At 48.5% G+C, this 20,392-nt stretch overlaps 1 protein-coding gene across 2 annotated transcripts in view; it reads left to right on the plus strand.

Annotated features, from left to right (window-relative positions):
* Nucleotides 1-1,247: 1,247 nt before the first annotated feature.
* The window catches only part of LARGE1 (LARGE xylosyl- and glucuronyltransferase 1), a 645,394-nt gene continuing 626,249 nt past the window's right edge, over nt 1,248-20,392 (plus strand). The window contains exon 1 of one of the 2 annotated variants that reach the window (XM_030815681.1): nt 1,248-1,662. The gene's annotated coding sequence lies outside the window, so the exon portion shown is untranslated. Of the gene's footprint in view, nt 1,663-3,541; nt 4,133-20,392 lie in introns of those variants that run through there. The other variant, XM_030815680.1, reaches the window with a different exon arrangement.

The raw sequence follows: 20,392 nt of genomic DNA on the forward strand, positions 1-20,392 counted from the left end.
CTGAGTAGCTGGGATTACAGGCACCCACAAACACGCCCGGAAAATTTTACCATTTTTAGTAGAGTCGGGGCTTCGCCATGTTGGCCAGGCTGGTCTCTAAGTTCTGACTTCATGTGATCCGCCCGCCTCAGCCTCCCAAAGTGCTGGGACTACAGTGCACTGTGTTCTTAAGACGTGCCTTTAGATTTCCCAGTTCCTAGTATCAGGCACACAGAAAAACGGAGGTGAGAGTGTTTCCCGGCTTCCTCTTTGAGATGCCTTTAGGGCCCCCTAGTGGCTGTTTTAAGACCTCAGGTTTCTCAGGATTCGGTCTCCTTGACCCTAATAAAAAATAAGAGACTTTTCCGAATCTCTTCAGTGACAGGTACAATAACTGTGTGGAGATAAATAGATAACAGTTGGTTTAGATAACTCATTTTTTTTTCATTTTTCAGTTCTCAGGAAAAGCTGCGCTCACTTTTTAGAAATAACAGATATATCACCTTACATATTTTATTCTGCATTCTCATACTACACCGTAGCAGAAATCCTGTTAGGACATTTGTATCTTGGTTTGTGTCAAAGGGCTATAATTCCTAGTAACTACATCCTACTTCAGGGTTTCCATGTATATGTACATACATATTTGGTTGCTTGGACTGGGGAGTTGAGGAGCTTTACAATTTTCCAACGTAACACTTTAAACGTGGGGCTTGATGTACTAACCAGAGGGCTCAGTATGTGGCATGTTTCAGTCTGACAACATTAATATCATTTAGAGCATTAGCTATGCCACTGACTGCAGGCACTTGCAACCTTGATTTGATAAAACAAAGCTTTTCCACATTTAAGGTGCTTATTGACCAATGCAAGTACATTTTGTGAAATCCACTAATAAGGCATTATGTCTTCAACGTGCCTTACTGACCAGCGTGAACATTGCTAGCTCCCACACCATGGTCACATTTTTCTTTCTTAGATTCCATCTAGAGAATATACTACACTTGAGTAATTATAATGGAGATGTTTCTTTCCCGCAAGCTTATCTTTTAGTTTCTGATGTTATTCAATTATTTCTCCTTCGCTTGTAAATTTCAGGTCTTTTCCTTTCCTCAGTCACGTTACCTTTATTAATATGCTAATGTGCTGTAATAATGCATTTTACACCACTAATGAAGTGAAGCAAAACAAAACGTAAAAAGAAAGTACAAATTCTTGCTTTAACTTTACCCGGTTCCAGGGAGGGGGTGGGGGTGAGACAGGAGGAAGAGAGTAGGAAGGAAGGACATTCGGGCGGCAAAAAAATAAAAATGATCCCCTTGTTTTCAGCGCGTTCTAGAACAGAGCTGCACGTCAGAGGAAGAACTGAGCAGCCTTCGAGCTAAAAGACTTGGCATTAAACTTTGACACTTTAATGGTCTCTAGGATATTAGATAATATTTTTTCATATAATGTTCTTCTCCGACACGGTAATGGCATCAAAAACAGATAGAATCTGCTATGACAGCAACGTGCACGGTGAGGCTCATCCCCGCAGAGATAAGACAGCAGGACCCCAGCTTCGCAGTTAACTTATCCCGAAGCTCCAAAGCAAACGTCTTTTACTTCTTCGCCGTGGACGCTGCTGTACCACCGCTGCCTCCCTTTCGCATTCTGCTGGGCTCGGTCAGCCGCTGAGATTAGGTAAACAGCGCTCCGGAGCCGGGGCAAAGCGGGCGCTGCTGCTGCTGGTGGGGGGGGGGGTCGCTGTTTCAAGAGGCTGGAGGGAAGGGGGATGGGAGAAGGGTCCCAGCTCGGTCAAGCCAAAGGCCGAGAGTGTGATTACCGAGGCGGGAGCCAGGTCCGGAGCGGGGCAGGGGCCAAGCCTCGGAAGCCCTTGCCGCCCCACCCCCCACCCCCCAGCCCGACCTCGAGGAGTGGGGTCAGCTCGGCAGCCCAAGCTCGGCGGCCTTTTCCCGCGCGCCCTCTCCCCAGCCCATCCTTCCGCTGCCCCTTCCAAGAACTAGGGTGGGCTTCCCGCTGCCTCGCCCAAGTCCGGGAGCGCGGAGAGGCGCGCAGAGGGAAGGCAAAGACCCGGCGGCCCGCCTGGCTGGGGAGAGGTGGAGACCCGGGGGGAAGGGGACCCCAGAAGCCCTGGGACCGAGCTGCGGAAAAACCCGGGAGCTGGATCGGGCGCCCGGAGCTCCGGTCTCCGAGTCGGAGTTGTGCAGCTCTCGGCGTCCTCTTTCTCTCCCTGCCTCTCTGCTTTCGCCTCCTCTGGGTCTTCTCTCGAGGGCATCCTCCTTCCATCCATTCTCACACCCCCGCTCCTGTGCCCCGACCCATTTCACCCACTCCTCCTATGGCTCGGGAGGACTCTCGGCACCCCCACCCTCGTCCCTAGAACTGGGAGGCTGGAAGTCCATTCAAGGGATGTTGCGCGCCGGGTTCTTATGCCAAGAGGGAAAGAGCGAGAATAATCAGCAGGGGAGGGGCGTGTTGTGCGTGCATGGGGTGTGTGTTTGGGGTGGGGGAAACAGAAATGTAGTTTCCTCGGAGGAACAGGAAGCCTTGGACAGGATTCTTGGATACTGGTCCCAGAAAGGTGCCGTCAGAGCCCTTCGGCGGGGCTCCTCACAGACGCCGGCTGCCCCACACCATGCCCACCTCCAAGAGAAGCTGCGACCCGAGGCGGGGAAACTTCCTACTTCTCACGACGGCTGTTTTGTGCAATTTGGGGAGCAGGCTGCATGGTCCTGCAAGCCTGCGAGCTTCTCTACCACGGCAGCTGCGGGCCGGTCCCGCTTCCCTTCCCCCTCTTTTCGCGAGGCATGCCAAGCCTGAGGCGGCCGGGAGCGGCCGGGGTTGAGGGAAGAAGGGCGGGGAGCTCCCAGCTTGCACCCTTTCATCCCGACCCGGCCCGGGATCCCGGCTCCGGGTGTTGCTTCCGCCTGCCTGCCAGCGAGCTGAAGAAGCACCAGGGCGGAGTCTCGCCGGGGGGCGGAGCCTGTGCGGGGGCGAATTCTCGGTCCGCGCGGCTGCGGCGCTTGCCATTGGCGGGTCGCTCGGTCACGGGGTCGGGGGCGGGCGCCGAGGCGGGCGCCGGCCCCGCCCCCGCTCGGAACCCAGCCCCGGCTCGCGGTCCCCCCCGGCTGCACAGACATGACACAGACACACAGTCACTGCAGCTGCTGAGCGAGTCCGGCGCTCTGGGCACGCGGAGGCGGCGGGGCCAGCCCGGAGCCCGGACCCCAGCGCCCGCCCCTGCCGGTCCCCGCGCGGCGGCCCCCTCCTGGCCGGGCGCGGGAGGCGGGGATCGCGCGCCGGCTCCGGCCAGCGGCGCCCGGCTGCCCGCGGCGGCTGCAGCGGCCGCCCAGCTCCGAGCGCCGGGCGCTCCGGGAAGCCGGCGCATCTCGCAGGCGGCGGCGGCCGAGGCCGGCGAGCGCTCCCGGCGGCGGGGGCCGCCCGCCTCGGCTCCCCGCACCCACGGCGCCGCGATCCGCTCGCCGCGCCTCCGCTCCCGTGACCTTCCTGGGGCGCCTCCCCTAGCCCCGCGCCCCCGGCCCCGCGCCCCAGGCCGGGGCGAGGCCCTCTCCGGCGCCTCCTTCCCGCGGAGCCGCGGGCGGGCGGCGCAGGCCCTGGGGGAGAGCGCGCCGCGGCCGGCTGCAGCCCCCCCCGCGCCGCCGCGCTCGGCGCCCGGCCCGGCCAATCTGCTCCTGCCCCGCCGCCGCGCCGGAGCCCGGGCGCTCGAAGCTGGGGGCGCGGCCGTGCTCGCCTCGCCGGGCCGTTCGCGGGCAGGCCCTGCCCTGAAGGGACGAATCGGCTGGGAGCGCGGGAGGTGGAGTCGGCCCCGGCGGCGGCTCCCTGGACCCAGCCCGAGGCTGACCCAGGCCCCTGCCCATGCGGGGCGTCCCTGGCTCGGAAGAGTCCCCCGGGCCGGGAGCAGCTCCAGGCAGCGGCCCCGGAGGAAGAGGAAGAAGGGACAGTGCTCAGCTTGGGCGACCCAGACCCGAGCCGGGGGCAGTCCCGAACTCTGTGCTTGGCACCGCCGCTCCGAGTAGGGCAGCGCCTGCCCGGACCCTGACCCGGACCCCCTGCGCCTCGTAGGCGGCGGCGCCGCCGCGCCACCCCGTTCTTCCGCGTCTCCCTCTGCCTGGCGGCAGTCAGGGCTAAGGTAAGAGCCCCGGAGCGCGAGAGTCGCCGCGGGGGCGCAGTGCTGTGTAGCGCCGGACAAGTTCTCTGAACCTGTGGCTGGTATCCCCTGTACTCGGAATGCCGGCGGGGAGGCCGGGCACACCCTCTGCTGCCCCGGCCGGGAACCCTGGAGAGGCTGGAGGTGGAAACCCCCAGTCTCCGAAGTCCCCAGGACCCCTTCAGGGCCTGCTCGGCTTCTGGGCACACAGGCTGCTGGCAGGGAGCGAACCATGAGGAGTTTCTGGTTAACACCACGAGGGCATGTGACCGATACCCGCACCCCCGGCCCTCTTGTTAGCGGTGAGCACCTGTGGTTTGCGGAGCCTGCCGTGTTTGGAGAGGGCCCTCTTGGGCGGTACACAACTACCTTTCCCGGTGTGGTGCTGTGAATAACTTTTCTTGTTCCTTCTTGCAGACAGTCCTGCGCAATTTGGGGGCGAGCAGCCACAGCTTGCGAGTCCCTCTTTAGGACAGAGTGGTTGGTTGGCATTGCTATCTGTAGGAGGGAAGCCCAGCCAGCATGTCCTTCCTATTAGGCAAAGCTGCTTGTGAGGAGTGATCAGTGTATAGCTATCCAGACATTCTTGTAAATGTCACTGCTTTTGAAGTTTTGGAGTGAGGACTCCAAAGTTTGTGTATCCTCAAGTTATTTTGTTCATTGCTTTATCCTCTTTTAAATGTTCCTCTTAAGGAACCTCAGTTGTACAAGCCTGCCTGTTTGAAATTTATTAAACTTGTGAGCTTCCCCCAGAACAATCTTATTTTAAATGGGTCACTTCGGAGGGAACAGATTGTCTCTTGCACACTGAATCCATCCCTTGGGTGACCCTGTTTAATGGGGATGGACTTTTTTTTTTTTTTTTTTTTATCGTATCTGTGCTGATGTGCCTCGGTTGAGCAGGTTTCTGCTGAATTCAGAATCCGTGAATTTTGTCACTCAGTCCATTAAAATGATCTCCTGCGGGAGCAAAATAGCAGCTTACATTTTCCGTGAATGTCACTGGAAGTTTTACAGGGTCTTATGTAAGTGCCCAGAGAGAGAGAGAGAGAGAGGAGGGAGTGGGGGGAGATCAGGCTCCTGCTTCCTTCAAGGGGAGAAACGGAGGGGGTGGCAGCTGGGGGCGTCCACCTCCCTGACATGCAGATGCCTTTCTTCTCTGACACAGGTGTGGAGACCTGAAGTGCTTATCATTCCGTGGAGGCAGTCACCTCAGGTTAATTTTTCTCCTCACCTCTCCTGTCTTCCCACCTCAGGAGTCAGCTTCGATAGACTTCAGATAAGGAAAGCTTCTAAATTAAGAAGGGAACAAGTGGTGGTGGTTTGTTTTCCCATCTCTCACAAATGGGTGACATGAATGAATTACTCACTGGCACGCTTGGTCCTCACTAGGGGTAAAAATAAAAGAAAGAAAAACGCCGGCTTTAAGGTTTTACACATCTCTTAGTGAACCTTTATTGTTCAAGAGTACTTTACTTTAGTGAAAATTGCTTGTGGAGAACACATTTATTGAGACTGTCCCTGTTAATTCCATACCAGAAAGAAAATTCACTCGAACAGAGAGGCAAAAGTCACCAAGATTCAGAGGTTAGTGGGTTTTGGAGAGTGGCGAGGAAAGGAATCAAATCTCCCTGGCAGGACAGAGAAGTTTTTAACGGGAAGATCGGATTGCTCTGGAGTGAGCAGTAGCTGCTGACAAGTGGAGGCCCTCCTGCTTCACTTAATGAAGTGTGCTGGGGTGTGGATTAACTTTTTGATGTGAGCCAATGCAGATTCCTTTGGCTTTCAAACCATACCTGGAAGGGCCTTAGAAATGAAATGAAAGGTTTTTTTCATCTCATCATAGGTCTCGGAAGTGCTTCCATCTCTTGGGAAGGTTGTGAAGGTTTCCTTTGTTTCTGGGTTCCTGAGCTGCGCTTTAAAGTTGATGCACAGTGCAGGGAGGGTGCGTCCTGTAGTGTCGCCATCCTTCAGCCACCTACAGTAGCAGGACACTAGGGGGGACTAGTTATCTTTTCCACCATCGAAGGAGAAAACACCAGGGCCCATGTTACTGTGGTTTATCTTGAGGGTTCATGAGCCTGTGGTTTATGTTGAGGGTTCGTGAGACTGTGGTTTATCTTGAGGGCTCCTGAGACGAACTTTTTGGTGTCTAGTACATGCTTGCACTAATGAGTGGATTCTGAGTGCCTAAGAGATGGGCCTGCTCACATCTAAATTGTCATTTGGACAACTCAGAACCAGTTAACTGCAAAATGTTACGTGACATTCTGAAAAGACTCAGTTACCATCTCTAAGTATTTAAGGACTATACAAAGGCTCTATCCTTTGAGTATTAAACCATCCTAACTTTAAGTTCCCTAACAGTTTGTAATCAACACTTTTGGTGTTTGGTTTTTGACTGCATATTCCCCGCAGTCACCATAAAATCACATGGCTTCAAAACGTCTCTGCAGTGGACTCCATCAAACTTAAAATTCCCCTTAAAAATACATTCCTTCTACTTAGAGATGTTAACATAACATTTGACAATGTAGTTGCACTTGCATCTCGGACGCTGTCTGCACTTTTAATAGTATGAAATCATTAGTGTCCACAGTCCTTCCAGCAGAATTGGAAGATAATTCTACTTCCCCGAGGAACACTGACTGCCGCATTGCCTAGGTTTACCCAAGTAGCTAAGTCTTATCAAAGCTGATCCCAGAGGTGGCGGGGAGACAGGAAAGATGCAAGGTAGAGGCCAAGAAGAGCCTGCTCAGTTTAGAATACTGTCACAAAAACAGGCAGGTATCACCAAGATGTTGGTCATACTGGATTCTAAAAGGCCCAGTTCAGCATGTAGAGTTAGACTCTGTTTGAAACCTGTGAACCCACCTGAGTTATTACTTTTCCCTTGAACTCTGGGGTCTGGTAGACTGCATTTGTGACCCTTTACCCATACGTGTAATGCACATTTAGGTAGTTGAAGGGGAGCTATTGTTGTGGTCTAGGAAAAATGGTCAGCAGAAAGCTTTATTTCTAACATTAAGGCTTTATAGATTGATTCTCTTGGGCGCAGTACAGCCAAGGGGTAAGAGATTGGAACAGCAAAATACCATCGCATTTGCCATTGAGCACCAACAATTGAAAACCGATCCTGTGGAGGATATACGCTGTCATCCTAAGACATGAATGAAGTCTTACGAATTTGATGGAAGCCAGATGGCAGAAGTAGAGGCAGGAGGCTGGCCTTCCTTACGGTCTGTGAACAAGATGAAGGTGTCTTTTTGGCTAGAGATTCTCAGAAAGGAGGAGCATACTGCATTGGGGGTGGAGGATATAATAGACCCAAAAGGCTGAGAGCTCTAGACACCCTGCCACTGACACACCTTGGGGATGCAGCTACCTTGCGAAATCTGCTTCGTGTTGGTGAGGTCGCTCCACATGGAGTATTTGCCATTGAGAGGTGTTCAGCATTTCTCTGTCACATTGGCATTTGGAGAGTAGCAGGCAGCAACCAGTGAAAGGCTTCGTTAAATGTATTTTATAAGACTTTTCATCTTTTTGTTTACCAAATAATAATAGATCATCTACCCTGTGGCAGGTGCCATGCTCTGTGTGGAGGTTACAGAGTCAGGTTACATTTAGCTTCTCGTCTTTTATGGGAGACGGACACTCAGCTATTTGTTTGTTTGTTTGTTTTTTCTTTTTTTTGAGACGGAGTCTTGCTCTGTCAGCCAGGCTAGAGTGCAGTGGCATGATCTTGGCTCACTGCAACCTCCACCTCCCGGGTTCAAGCGATTCTCCTGCCTCAGCCGAGTAGCTGGGATTACAGGCACCCGCCACCGCGCCCGGCTAATTTTTGTATTTTTAGTAGAGGCGGGGTTTCACCGTCTTGGCCAGGCTGGTCTAGAACTCCTGACCTCGTGATCCACCCGTCTTGGCCTCCCAAAGTGCTGGGATTACAGGTGTGAGCCACAGTGCCCGGCCCAGACATTCAACTATTATTACCAGGTAAGTACTACCCTGCAGACTTGTTCAAGGGATGAGTTTGAACTTCCCAGGAGAGTAGGGAGGAAGGAGATCACAGGCAGAGGGAACAGCGTGGAAACCCTAAAGTATCTATGGTGGTGTGTATGGAGAATAGTCATAGTTAGTATGGCTGGAAGGTGGGATGTGCCCGAAGAGAGAAACACGGTGTTAGAAGACAAATAATTTAATAGGATTCCTTGCTGAGAACCGTACCCCAGCTTCTTGCTCTGTGTATTCAAATAGTGGCAAGAATGGTTGCGAGATAAAATCTGAGCATGCTAATTGGTTATCCCACATTGTTATTAAAAACAGAAAATTTTCTCTTTTGTCCCTTATCATTCTACGTATAGCATTTTGCCTATCCTTTAAAAAACTATTAGCAATGCAAACAAAGAAAGGGTCCCTTATCAACCCTAAGTCTGCCCTCTTGTGTACATGAATTACACCTGGCACTTTCATTATGTGATTATGCAGCAGTGGGAAAAATGACAATGTTACTTCACAAATGATATAGTATAAAAAAAACACTTAGGTGACAACAAATTCCATTTTGTCAGATTTGCTCTGGGTAGAGTTATGGTTGTGTTTAACACCTGAACAAGATTCTTGTATTGTAATCATTTCAGTTCTAGTCTAAACTTCCTTTGCTGTTAGAAAAGAAAGAGTTTTGAATATTGAGAATGGGAGGGTAGGTGGGCATGTGTGCATATGTGTGTTTCTTGGAATGAGGAAACTATGGTGAGGAAGAACAAGCAACAATGTAACTGCCTGGAGGATATTAGATCCAGAACGTGGAAAATCACAGTTGTAACAGCCATCTCCAGGGCCAGGTATATTTAGTATATTTTTTAGAAACAGCAGCCAGAAGGATAATGGGGATAAAAGTTAGAAGCCTGTGTGTGTGTGTGTGTGTGTGTGTGTGTGTGTGTGTGTGTGTGTTTGTATGTCTTGTCTCTTATCATCCATCCCTATGTTGATTGGGAGACAGGATGCTTTAATCAAGCCCCAGGGGATCTGGGGTTTAGTCTTACATCATCCTGTGCTAACTTGCTGTGTGACCTTAGAATATTTCTTGACATCTCTGGGCTTCAGGCGCTGTCTCTATATATTAGTGTGTTACTGATCTTGTAAGTAGGAATTTAGAGGCCCAGGGAGGGAAAGGGCTTGCTTCAGTCAGTTAGCTTAGCCTCTACGCTGACCACTCTTTAGTTTGTCTAGTTTTCTCCGTCTGAAATGGAAAGAAAGAGGCCTGACCAGTTCAAAGGTGCACTCTTCCTTGAAATGTAAAGCACTGCAAATACACAAGGCTGAAGAAAAGAATCACAAAGTCTTTGTGATTGGTCATAGCCATTTTCATAGAGCAGCAGCCAGACTTGCCTGCTAACTTCTTACCTATGGTGGAAACCCATTAGTTCTGAAATGTTACACTGTTCTTTGACCACTATTTGAGAATTAAGTGCTTTGTGATTAAAAACAACAGCAACAATGCTGAATCTTGTAATTATTTCATAATTAAGTAAATAAAAGCTGAGTTGACCTCTCTGGATTTTGCAAAGCCCTGAATGTAACTTGGAAAGAGAAACCCATTCATTTGGCCTGAATGGGAGATTACCTTGTAGGGGAGCTGTTGGGTGAGTATCAAGGGTCTTTTGAAGAAAAATAGAGTGGAAGAGCAATTGGGTAGATACACAAGTCAGGAAAAATGCAAAGTGACTTAGTTTGGTGCCTCCAAATGTGTGAGTTGCTAGAAAGAGGGTTCCTCACTATGGCTGATCTCCTGGGGGGTAGAGGAAAGAGGAGATCTGAAGTTAGTGCAGTGTAAATAGAAGGTTTGTTACATTCTTATTTGGGAGTCGAAGCGAAGTGGAGGAGTGCTCTATTTTAGGAGAAGTGGGCATATAAAATGTGATCTTAAAACTAAATAATTTAAGATAAGTTAATTGCAGTACAAAAAGATTTTTACCTTACTAAAGGGATTCATAGTGAGTCTCCTTTTAATAGCCAATTCCGTTATTATATTTCAAATTATTTGATGAACACAATCATTATAGACCCTTTTGGGAGACTCACCTGTTAGGTAAAACCAAGGACTTCTTGGCTGGGCACAGTGGCTCACCTTGTAATCCCAGCACTTTGGGAATCCGAGGCAGGTGGATCACGAAGTCAAGAGATTGAGACCATCCTGACCAACATGGTGAAACCCGGTCTCTACTAAAAATACAAAAAAAAAAAAAAAAAAAAATTAACTGGGCATGGTGGCGCACGCCTGTAGTCCCAGCTGCTTGGGAGGCTGAGGCAGGAGAATGGCTTGAACCCGGGAGGCAGAGGTTGCGTGAGTTGGGATGCCGCCACTACACTCCAGCCTGGGGAAAGAGCAAGACTCCGTCTCAAAAACAGAAAACAAACAAACAAAAAAAAAACCAAGGACTTTTCAAACATAAACTAGAATATTTTAACAAATAACCCACTAGGAGCCTAATATGCAGCTGTATTGCAGAAAGCAGTACAGTGGTTATGTAAACTGTCATTACTTCTAACCTAACACATGGAGTTACATCACTTACTTTTGGCAGATTACTTATTTAACTACTGTTCTTCCTGGAGATAACAGTACTCACCTACCCACCTTCGTAAGTTCCTTAACCACCCGCACATTCTACCTCTAAGAATATATCAAGAACAGAAGTGGTTTAAAAAGTAAATTAGGTAAGAGTTTCCAGGATTCTGAGTTTTTATAATTGCAGAGACATGGAATTCATTTTGTTCTGCTTGAGTATACAGGAGAAGCGGCGTGTATGAGACATTAAAAAATATCAAAATCAGGCCAGGCGTGGTGGCTCACGCCTGTAATCCCAGGGCTTTGGGAGGCCGAGGTGGGGGGATCACCTGAGGTCAGTAGTTTGAGACCATCCTGGCCAACATGGTGAAACCCTGTCTCTACTAAAAATACAAAAAATTAGCCGGGCGTGGTGGCACACGCCTGTAATCCCAGCTACTCAGGAGGCTGAGGCAGGAGAATCACTTGAACCCCAGAGATGGAGGTTACAGTGAACTGAGATCACAGCCATTGCATTCCAGCCTGGAAACAGAGTGAGACTTTGTCTCAAAAAAACAAAAAACAAACAAACAAACAAAAAATCAAATCATGCTTGTCTGCTGGTTCTTCCTTCACTGTAACGGAAATATCTAGGGCTTTTCTTTTTTCATTGTTGTTCTTCCTTTATCTCTTTTTTTTTTTTGAGATGGAGTCTCGCTCTGTCGCCCAGGCTGGAGTGCAGTGGCGCAATCTCGGCTCACTGCAAGCTCTGCCTCCTGGGTTCACGCCATTCTCCTGCCTCAGCCTCTCTGAGTAGCTGGGACTACAGGTGCCCGCCACCATGCCCGGCTAATTTTTTTTTTTTTGTATTTTTAGTAGAGGCGGGGTTTCACCGTGGTCTCGATCTCCTGACCTCGTGATCCACCCGCCTCGGCCTCCCAAAGTGCTGGGATTACAAGTGTGAGCCACTGCGCCTGGCCTGTTCTTCCTTTATCTCTTATGAAGGTTTCCAAAAAAGAGTTTGTTCTTAATAAAATGTAAGGCGTTTAAGGCTTCAGAGGTAATTTTGGGCAACCTGGAGTTGCAGGTAATCACAGGCTGGGGCTGGAATTGAAAACGCAGTCTCACCCATAATTTGAGCCTCTTTTGTGGCATTATGGGGCTGTGCCTTGGACAGGCAGCAGACGCAGGTGGAGATGGAACCCTGACTACTGAGAGAGCTTTGCTTTTAACATAGTCCTTTTCTGAATTACCAAGGCCAATTGGGAAGAGAGGACTGGCCGATCTTTCTAGCTCTCCATGGTAGCCATAGAATTTAGGAGGATTTACAGCAGAACATGGGCATCTAGGGATTTCTTTCTTCCTTTTTTTTTTTAAAAAATTTTAAATTCTGAAGGGAATCTTGGGCTCTTGAGTGTTATTCTGTGGTTAGGGATTGCTGCGTCTGCCTTGGATACATTAAATGCATGTTTGTTATTATTGAGTAAGGTTAACCTTGCTGCGGCTAACTCGAAGCCATCCCCTCCCCTTTTGTTTTTAGAACAGTTGCGTAGATCCTTCATGTGCCAACACTGTTTGTTTAAGAGCCTGCTTGACTGATGTCAGCTCTCATCTGGAAATGGTATTTTGTGGTTGTTTCAGAAGCCAAGGGAGGCATAGAGGCAAGCCGATAGGCCGGTGGGGCTTTACCTTTCTTCAAGAGTGGCGCTGGTGCTTAGTAGGTCTGCAGTTAGTAAGTAGTTGTGTCCACACTGAATGATTTGTTTTGTGAATGAATGGTCGTGTTTTCATTACTGGGGTGGAAGTGATGCGGGAGGGCGAGGTGGGTGAGTAACAGTAGACTTAAGTGGTGGTGAGATAGACTTGAGCTCCTCAAGGCGTCTCCTAGCAGCTTTTATTTTAAAAATATGAAGGATATTTCAGATCAGCAGAATGAATTCTCTGAAGGATCATTGTTGTGGTTCAAACATTGATGGCTTTGTAAAAAGGCAAGGAGAGCACAATACCGAAATGCATGCTTTCTTTCCTCCGAGTTTGTAGGGATTTTAACTTATCTGGAATGAGAAGAATGGACATGCTGTAAAGCTTGTTCACATTTACATGCCAAGTTGCCTTGAAAATGCCTGGAAAGACATTTTCAATACGAGAAACTTTAGGATGGTTGTTGTCCAGCATGGATGACGATGATTATGAAATGACTTAGATGTAGACAGGCGCTCCCATGTCAGGAGGATGAAGTGGACTTGGGAGAATGGAGGGAGGGACTCAGTACTTGGTCCCCAGCAGGAAGAACTCTCCTCCACCATGCTGGTGTCTTTACCCGTTTCCCAATATGACTCCCTCTCTGCTGGGTTTCTCAGTTACACGAGCACTGTCTGATACCTTCCCTCTGTAAGGCAGAGCTGCTGTATTGAGAGACTACCAAGGCTGGAAGAGACCTTGGAGCCCCATTAGACCAACACCTTCACTTTACATCTGTGGAAACTAAGGCCAGACCTAAGGGAAGTCAAGATGATTATTCAGAGGGGAGGTGGAACCAGAACCTAGGCTCCCTGGTCCTCAGCTCTCCCTTCTCTGCAGCATGCGCTGCTTCCATCCGATCTGCACCCAAAGCACCTTCTTCAAGTGTTTCTTTTGTGCCAGGCACTCTCTCATTCGATCATTTTTGTTATTTCATTCTTACAGCAACCCTGGGAGGGGGATGTGCTCACTCTCCCAATTCACAGATGTGGAAACTGACGCTTGTGCAAGGCCCACAGCCATGAAGAAGGAGCCAGGATTCAACTCTCAGCTGTTCAGACTCCTCAGTTTGTTGTTCCAGGACCGACCTTGCCCCTGGCTTCCCTGCCTCTCTGGCTTCGCTGTATTTCCTAGGACTCCTCTCCAGGTTTTCTCTGTTCCTGGCCTACTAGCTTTCACCTAAAAATGCCCCTTGTTTTCCCACTTGAGTGGCCTTGTTACACTGCTTTTTTTGCTGGATCCAACCCCCCATCCTCTCTCTTGTCTGTGTCTGGCTGAAATCATTCCTGACTGTAGGCTCTGTGGCACTCTGTCTCTTTATGGGGTTTCCTTCACTTGCTCAGCCAACGTTGATCAAGCCCCTACCGTGTGCAGGTCCTGGCTTGACAGCGGAACACAGAGGTGCAGAGTCACTCATCCTCCATTCAGGAGCCTCGTCTTGGTGAGGGAGGAAGAGTCTCATAAGGGGATGAGTGAAAGTCAAAGGGCCCAGAGGACAGTGTATTGGGTAGCATTCTGCTTGAAGAGCTCAAGATGAGAATATTAGATTTGGGTCGTAGTGATTAGGAGATGGGAGGATAGGGTAGGAGGAGGCGTCACCAAACACCAAACCAAATCAAAGGCTGTGCTTGGCCATCTTCGACTAGGCATTGTCAATATCTACATACTTTAATTCTTATTCCTTCACTTAGGTATTAGAGGCTGTGACTAGGTTACACCCGTACTTGTATCTATGAAAGCACCTTGCTAAGCTCTTAGTACTTACAACTCCTCCACTAAACATTTATTAAATTAAATTCAGAGCCTCCCGTCCCTGCCCTCGAGGGACATAGTTGGAGAGCTTGCAAAAAGTGTGTCATAAGTTAAGCAACAATAGAAGATTAAATGAACAGTTACAAGCAACAAGAGAAAGGACGTAGCAGTGCAGTGAATGGATGTGTGCATTGTGGAGGCTGAACACGGATGGGAAGTCAGAGGTGGGAGCTTCCTTTAGCTTCTCAAACTCAAAGGAGGGGTGGGACTTGAGTTGGGTCTTTGGATACAAGACAGTTAAAATCTGAATGGAAGGATTAAGGGAGGGTAGTTTGGCAAGCACAAATATATTTTTTGGGTTGGAGAGGAAGCCAGCTTGGGTTTCTGTTAGTAAGGAGTTGCAGATGAAGTTGGTGAGTTAGGCTGGGCGCGGTGACTCACGCCTGTAATCCCAGCACTTTGGGAGGCCAAGGCGGGCGGATCATGAGGTCAGGAGATTGAGACCATCCTGACTAACACGGTGAAACCCCCTCTCTACTAAAAATACAAAAAATTAGCTGGGCTTGGTGGCGGGCGCCTGTAGCCCCAGCTACTCGGGAGGCTGAGGCAGGAGAAGGGCGTGAACCTGGGAGGTGGAGCTTGCAGTGAGCTGAGATCATGCCACTGCACTCTAGCCTGGGTGACAGAGCGAGACTCCATCTCAAAAAAAAAAAGAAGTTGGTGAGTTAGTTAGGGGCTGTGGGCTTTGGGAAGGTAGGGTGACTTTGCATCAGGGGGATGTGGTGTGCTAAAGGCCCTCGTTTTGGAAGGTGCACCTGCATCGTGCCTGGGACAGATTGAAGCGGGGAGAGATGGAGGCTGGGAGATCACTGGACAGGATTTTGTACCAGTTCATATATGAAGTTCTAAGGGCCGCCGGGCTGGAACTGTTATAGGAGGACAGCAGCCCAGGGAAGCTTGTGAATTTTTCTCTGTTGAATCACTGGCTCACAAACATTTGCTTGATGTGGAAGTCTGAGATGGCTTTCATTGCTCACTGTAATATGGCCTTGCTGGAATAAAGTCCACTCGTGACACAAGCAGCAAGTCTTAAAATAGCTCTTTCTCCTTTGGCTTGGCTTGGGGTAGGGCTTTGGTGAAAATACACTTTTTAGGGCCTCTCTTATTGGGGGTTTGTTCAAATGGGCTCAGGGTTATAGAACAACCTTTTTCCTAGCCTTGGATGACACCCAATAAGGAGTATAATAGAGAAAATTCCTCTTTTCCTCATGAGTGGCTCCTAAAGCAGCTGCGTGGAGCTGAGAGCAAAGTGCTTGCAGCTCTGACATCTGGGTTCTGGATTCACCTTTAAAGTGAAGCCAGTTTCTTTGCTTTCTGTGACGGCTGGTGTTTCTCTGCCTGAGGAGGAGCTTGCTTTGAGATTACGATACACACTTTTCAGCATTGTGGGGTAAGCCATTCTGGATAACAGAATTTCTCAAATAGGATAATCCAATCCCTTACAGACAGCAAGTCTTTATTTTTAATCTTTAAGGAATGAGGGTTTCTCTAGGATGTTCTGTGTACTTAGCCTCACTGGCTCACCGTCAGCCCCTGGAAAACATCAGCTGTCTTATTGGGACACACAAAGCTTGTTATGAACCAGCCCTGCTTTTCTCTGCAATCTCACCCCCCACCCCTGGCCACCCCCCATTTCATGCATCACCAATCTGTAACTTAATCATTTTCTTCTTTACTGATTTTTTTCCCCCAGACCTGTCAAGCTGTGCACATACCCCTCCTGCCCGGTAAGCTCTTTCCTTCTTTATCTGCCTGGGACACGTGTTTTTCCTTCAGAACCCGGCTCAGGTAGTCCTCCCTCTTAAGCTTTTCCTGATACTGAGCACTGAACTGCATCTGCACCTTGGTCTGATTTCTGCGGCTGCACTTTCTGCGCCATAACCTGACTTTTGCTAGAGAGAGGGAGCCTTTCAGTAAAACTGCATCTCAGGAGATCTTCTAGGTTTTACCGTATGCCTGGAACATGCAGTCAATACAACAAATAGTTGTTGTTGTCGTTTTAGATTTCAGTGAATTTGCTGGTCAGGCATAATGTAACCCTTTCTGGCTAAACCTTGAGTGTCATACTGTGCTGCAGGGGTAGATGGGTTGATGTGAATTAGCCTCTCAAAGTATTCCGCAATCTAAAGAAAACCCTCCCTCTCTCACCAATGACCAGAATGGCTGTTGGGCATTCCTGGGGCACACTGATGCCTTCAGGAAATCTGGTGGTGCTGGTGAGGGCGAATGCATCTTAGTCATCACTGCAGATCTAGAAATGTCTTCACACAGGCCGGGTGCGGTGGCTCACGCCTGTAATCCCAGCACTTTGGGAGGCCAAGGCAGGCAGATCACGAGGTCAGGAGATCGAGATCATCCTGGCTAACATGGTGAAACCCCGTCTCTACTAAAAATACAAAAAAAAAAAAAAAATTAGCCGGGCGTGGCAGCAGGTGCCTATAGTCCCAGCTACTCAGGAGGCTGAGGCAGGAGAATGGTGTGAACCCGGGAGGCAGAGGTTGCAGTAAGCCGAGATTATGCCACTGCACTCCAGCCTGGGTGACAGAGCGAGACTCTGTCTCAAAAAAGAAAAAAAAAAAAAAGAAAAGTCTTCACACAAGCTCTCAAGGGCTGGGCTGAGTATTGAAGTAGAGGATTAGCAGGTAGGAGGACTTGAAGAACCTTGTACCTTTTATGTGTAATAGCATTCCCCGTTCTTTAAAGAGCCAGATGCAGAATGGCAGTCATAATTGATGGAGAAATTATCAGATGGTGGTGGGGACTGGCTAGGGAGGATCGGATAAATTTGTACAGGAGCTTAGCAGCAGTGCCTAAAGACTCTTCTCCACATAACCACTTGTTTATGTTAGAATATTTAGTATCGCCTCTAGTACTTGTGATGTCCATTTGGGTTTTTATGGCACTTCCCTTGTAAGCCAGGCGTGAGTGCTGCATGAATAGGTTTGCTCAGCAAATCGCAGAGGAGTGACAGAGGAGCCCTGGGCTTATCAGAAGGCTTGTGTGATCCAGGCACTAGCAAAACTTTATGTTGCACTTGGCATGTGGTGTTGGTTATATGGTTCAGGAAGCCCTGCTGCTTCTCCAGTAGTGGTCTGATTTAATCCATACCAAGGGGTGCTTGCTCTGGGTCTTAGCTTTTGCCATTTTCCTATTTCTTCTGCTTGGAATTATCCGTAACTCCTTTGGAAATACAGCATTTTTGAGCTCATTAAATTTGTTAATGTGTGTATTATGTTGAGAAAGCACTCAGTTATTTAGAGTTGCTTCATTCCCTTTCCCTTCATCTCTTTGCCTTCCCCACCTTATGGTAATTGTGCTTGGTTAAACCAGAAAACCAAGGGCTCCTGGGGATGAGGAAGAGGCCAGTCTTTCTCTTCTTAGCCCTGTCCAGAGATCTCAGAAAATTTGCGGAGGCCCTGAAGAAGCAAATGATTGCCCACTAATCACCTGAGGCAATTTTTCAGGAGTTTTCTGTCCACCTTGTACTTTTCTCTCATAGGAAATTTGGGCTCTGACAGTTAAGAAAGATGGGAGCCAATGAATGGGATAGGAAAGGCCCCTTCCTTAGCAATTTGTAAGAAAAGGTACTGAGGTGTGCTTTACAAGTATGATGCCTTTTGACAGCTCTCTAAGCTGAGTAGTTTCATTTTACAGCTAAGGAAACTGAGGCTTGGAGAGGTTATTTGCTCAAGCAATAAAGCCCAGAGACTGGAAATGAATTTTGTTTTCAGAATATTTGCTTTTAATCTCTGTCCTATAATCCAACAACCCAGGGGTCCTAATACTGGAAATATACATACCCCTGGGAAATACATGAAGACTTTTCGTGGAGTATGCAGATGTGGATAGTTCTAAGAAAATCAATTTTCACATCTCCAGCCTCACGTATATGCCCTTCCCTGAAATTGATCAGCCTGAGACGATCCCTTTCTGGTCCCTGGTTCTCCCAATCCCCCTTTCATGGTTATCCTCCCTCATTTTATTTATTTTTATTTTTATTTAATTAATTATGTATTTATTTATTTTTGAGATGGAGTGTTGTTCCATTGCCCAGGCTGGAGTGCAGTGACACAATCTCTGCTCACTACAACCTCCGCCTCCCAGGTTTAAGCAATTCTTCTGTGTCAGCCTCCCGAGTAGCTGGGACTACAGGCACCCACCACCACTTCTGGCTAATTTTTGTATTTTTAGTAGAGATGGGGTTTCACCTTGTTGGTCAGGCTGGTCTTGAACTCCTGACCTCAGGTGATACACCCTTCTCAGCCTCCCAAAGTGCTGGGATTACAGATATGAGCCACTGCTCTGGGCCCTGTCCTCCCTCATTTTGTAAAGGTACATCTCTTAGCTAGAACTAGTCTTACTCTGGCTTGTTGCTCTGGGTATGAAAATCTCAAGGGTCACCTAACAAAGGGACTATCTGAAATTGGTATGTGGAGGTCCTTCTAATCACAGCAGTGCTACATGGTTGCCTCTTTCTCTTTTGTCTTTTACATGTTGAAACTTGGTGCCAGAAACAGGGCATTTAAGCCCCTTTCTCATGTGAAAGAATAATATAACATTTTCAGTTCTTAAAAAATAACTTGCTGTTGGATTTTAAAAATGAATGATGGCTATCAGATTGCTAGATTCCATTTAAAACTGTGATGTGAAAGTTTTATTTTAAAATGTTAATGTTTACAATATGCTGAAAATTGTATCCTTAGAAATTGTGTAGTTTAGGATGAAAACTTTATGTCAGCCTAAAAATAGGCATGGCAGTACAAGTTTTTCAAATTTCAGAATTCAAGGGCCCAGGCATGGTGGCTCATGCCTATTATCTCAGCACGCTGAGAGGCCAAGGTGGGAGGATCGCTTGAGCCTGAGAGTTCGAGACCAGCCCTGGCAACATAGCGAAACCCCATCTGTATAAAAAATAAATTTAAAAAAATCAGCGGGGCATCATGGTGCATGCCTGTGGTCCCATCTACTCAGCAGACTGGGAGGTGGATTCCTTGAGCCCAGGAAGTTGAGGGTGCGGTGAGCCATGGTCACGCCATTGCACTCCAGCCTGGGTAACAGAGCAAGATGCTGCCTCAAAAAAAAAAAAAAAAAAAAAAACAAACTTAAATACCTCTGTACTATTCTGTCTCAGATACTGAAGTTTGGAGTGGGTAATTTTTAAGTTGTTTTCTGCCATAGACCCTTATACACCTGAATATCTTTTTCCATAGAATTTAAAGGACATCAGTATTTCCTAAAGCTCATACATTGCCCTCCTGATTAAGCACACTTGAAATTCTATGTGGTTTCAGGATAATGTAAACAACCTTTAAATGTTGATGAAACTTTTACACATGTAGCTAGTCATGTGATCGTGTATGCCAGAGTGCCTCAGCGGCTCACCGAGGACTGTTTCAGGTACAAATTATAGAAACCTAACTCATAGTGATGTTAAATAACCATTCTACTTTATCTGCTTAAGTAACCGAAGACCCGAGGGCAGCGTCAGGCAGGGCTGGATCTAAGTCCTTCAACAGCGTCACCGACTTTGCTGCCCCACGCCTGGCTCTGCCTTCTGTGTTGGTTTAGTTCTCAGGCAGCCTGTCACCATGGGATGCCAGGAGCCCTGGGTGCACGTCCGACCCGCCTCATCATCACAGCCGAGGGAAAACATCTCTTTTCCAGTACTGGCAAAAATTCCTGGTTGTGGCCAGGTGCGGTGGCTCACACCTGTAATCCCAGCACTTTGGGAGGCCAAGGCGGGGGGACCACGAGGTCAGGAGATCGAGACCGACCTGGCCAACATGGTGAAACCCCGTCTCTGCTAAAAATACAAAAATTAGCCGGGCGTGGTGGCACATGCCTGTAATCCCAGCTACTCGGGAGGCTGAGGCAGGAGAATCACTTAAACCAGGGAGTTGGAGGTTGCAGTGAGCCCAGCCTGGTGACAGAGTGAGACTCTGTCAAAAAACAAACAAACAAAAAAGCCCATGTTGTAATCTGGTTGGAAGAACCTCCACCACATTCCCGGAGCTGGTGGGAGGAAGTCAGTCCTATTTGAATTGCTTGGAGAGTGGGGAAGGAGTGGTTCTAGGAGAGAAGCTGGGTAGACAGAATGCCCCAAAATATTCAGTAGGAAGATTAATCTGAAGATCTAGAAGTCA

This window comes from Nomascus leucogenys, chromosome 7b, assembly GCF_006542625.1.
Source record: "Nomascus leucogenys isolate Asia chromosome 7b, Asia_NLE_v1, whole genome shotgun sequence".
Classification (NCBI taxonomy): Eukaryota; Metazoa; Chordata; class Mammalia; order Primates; family Hylobatidae; genus Nomascus; species Nomascus leucogenys.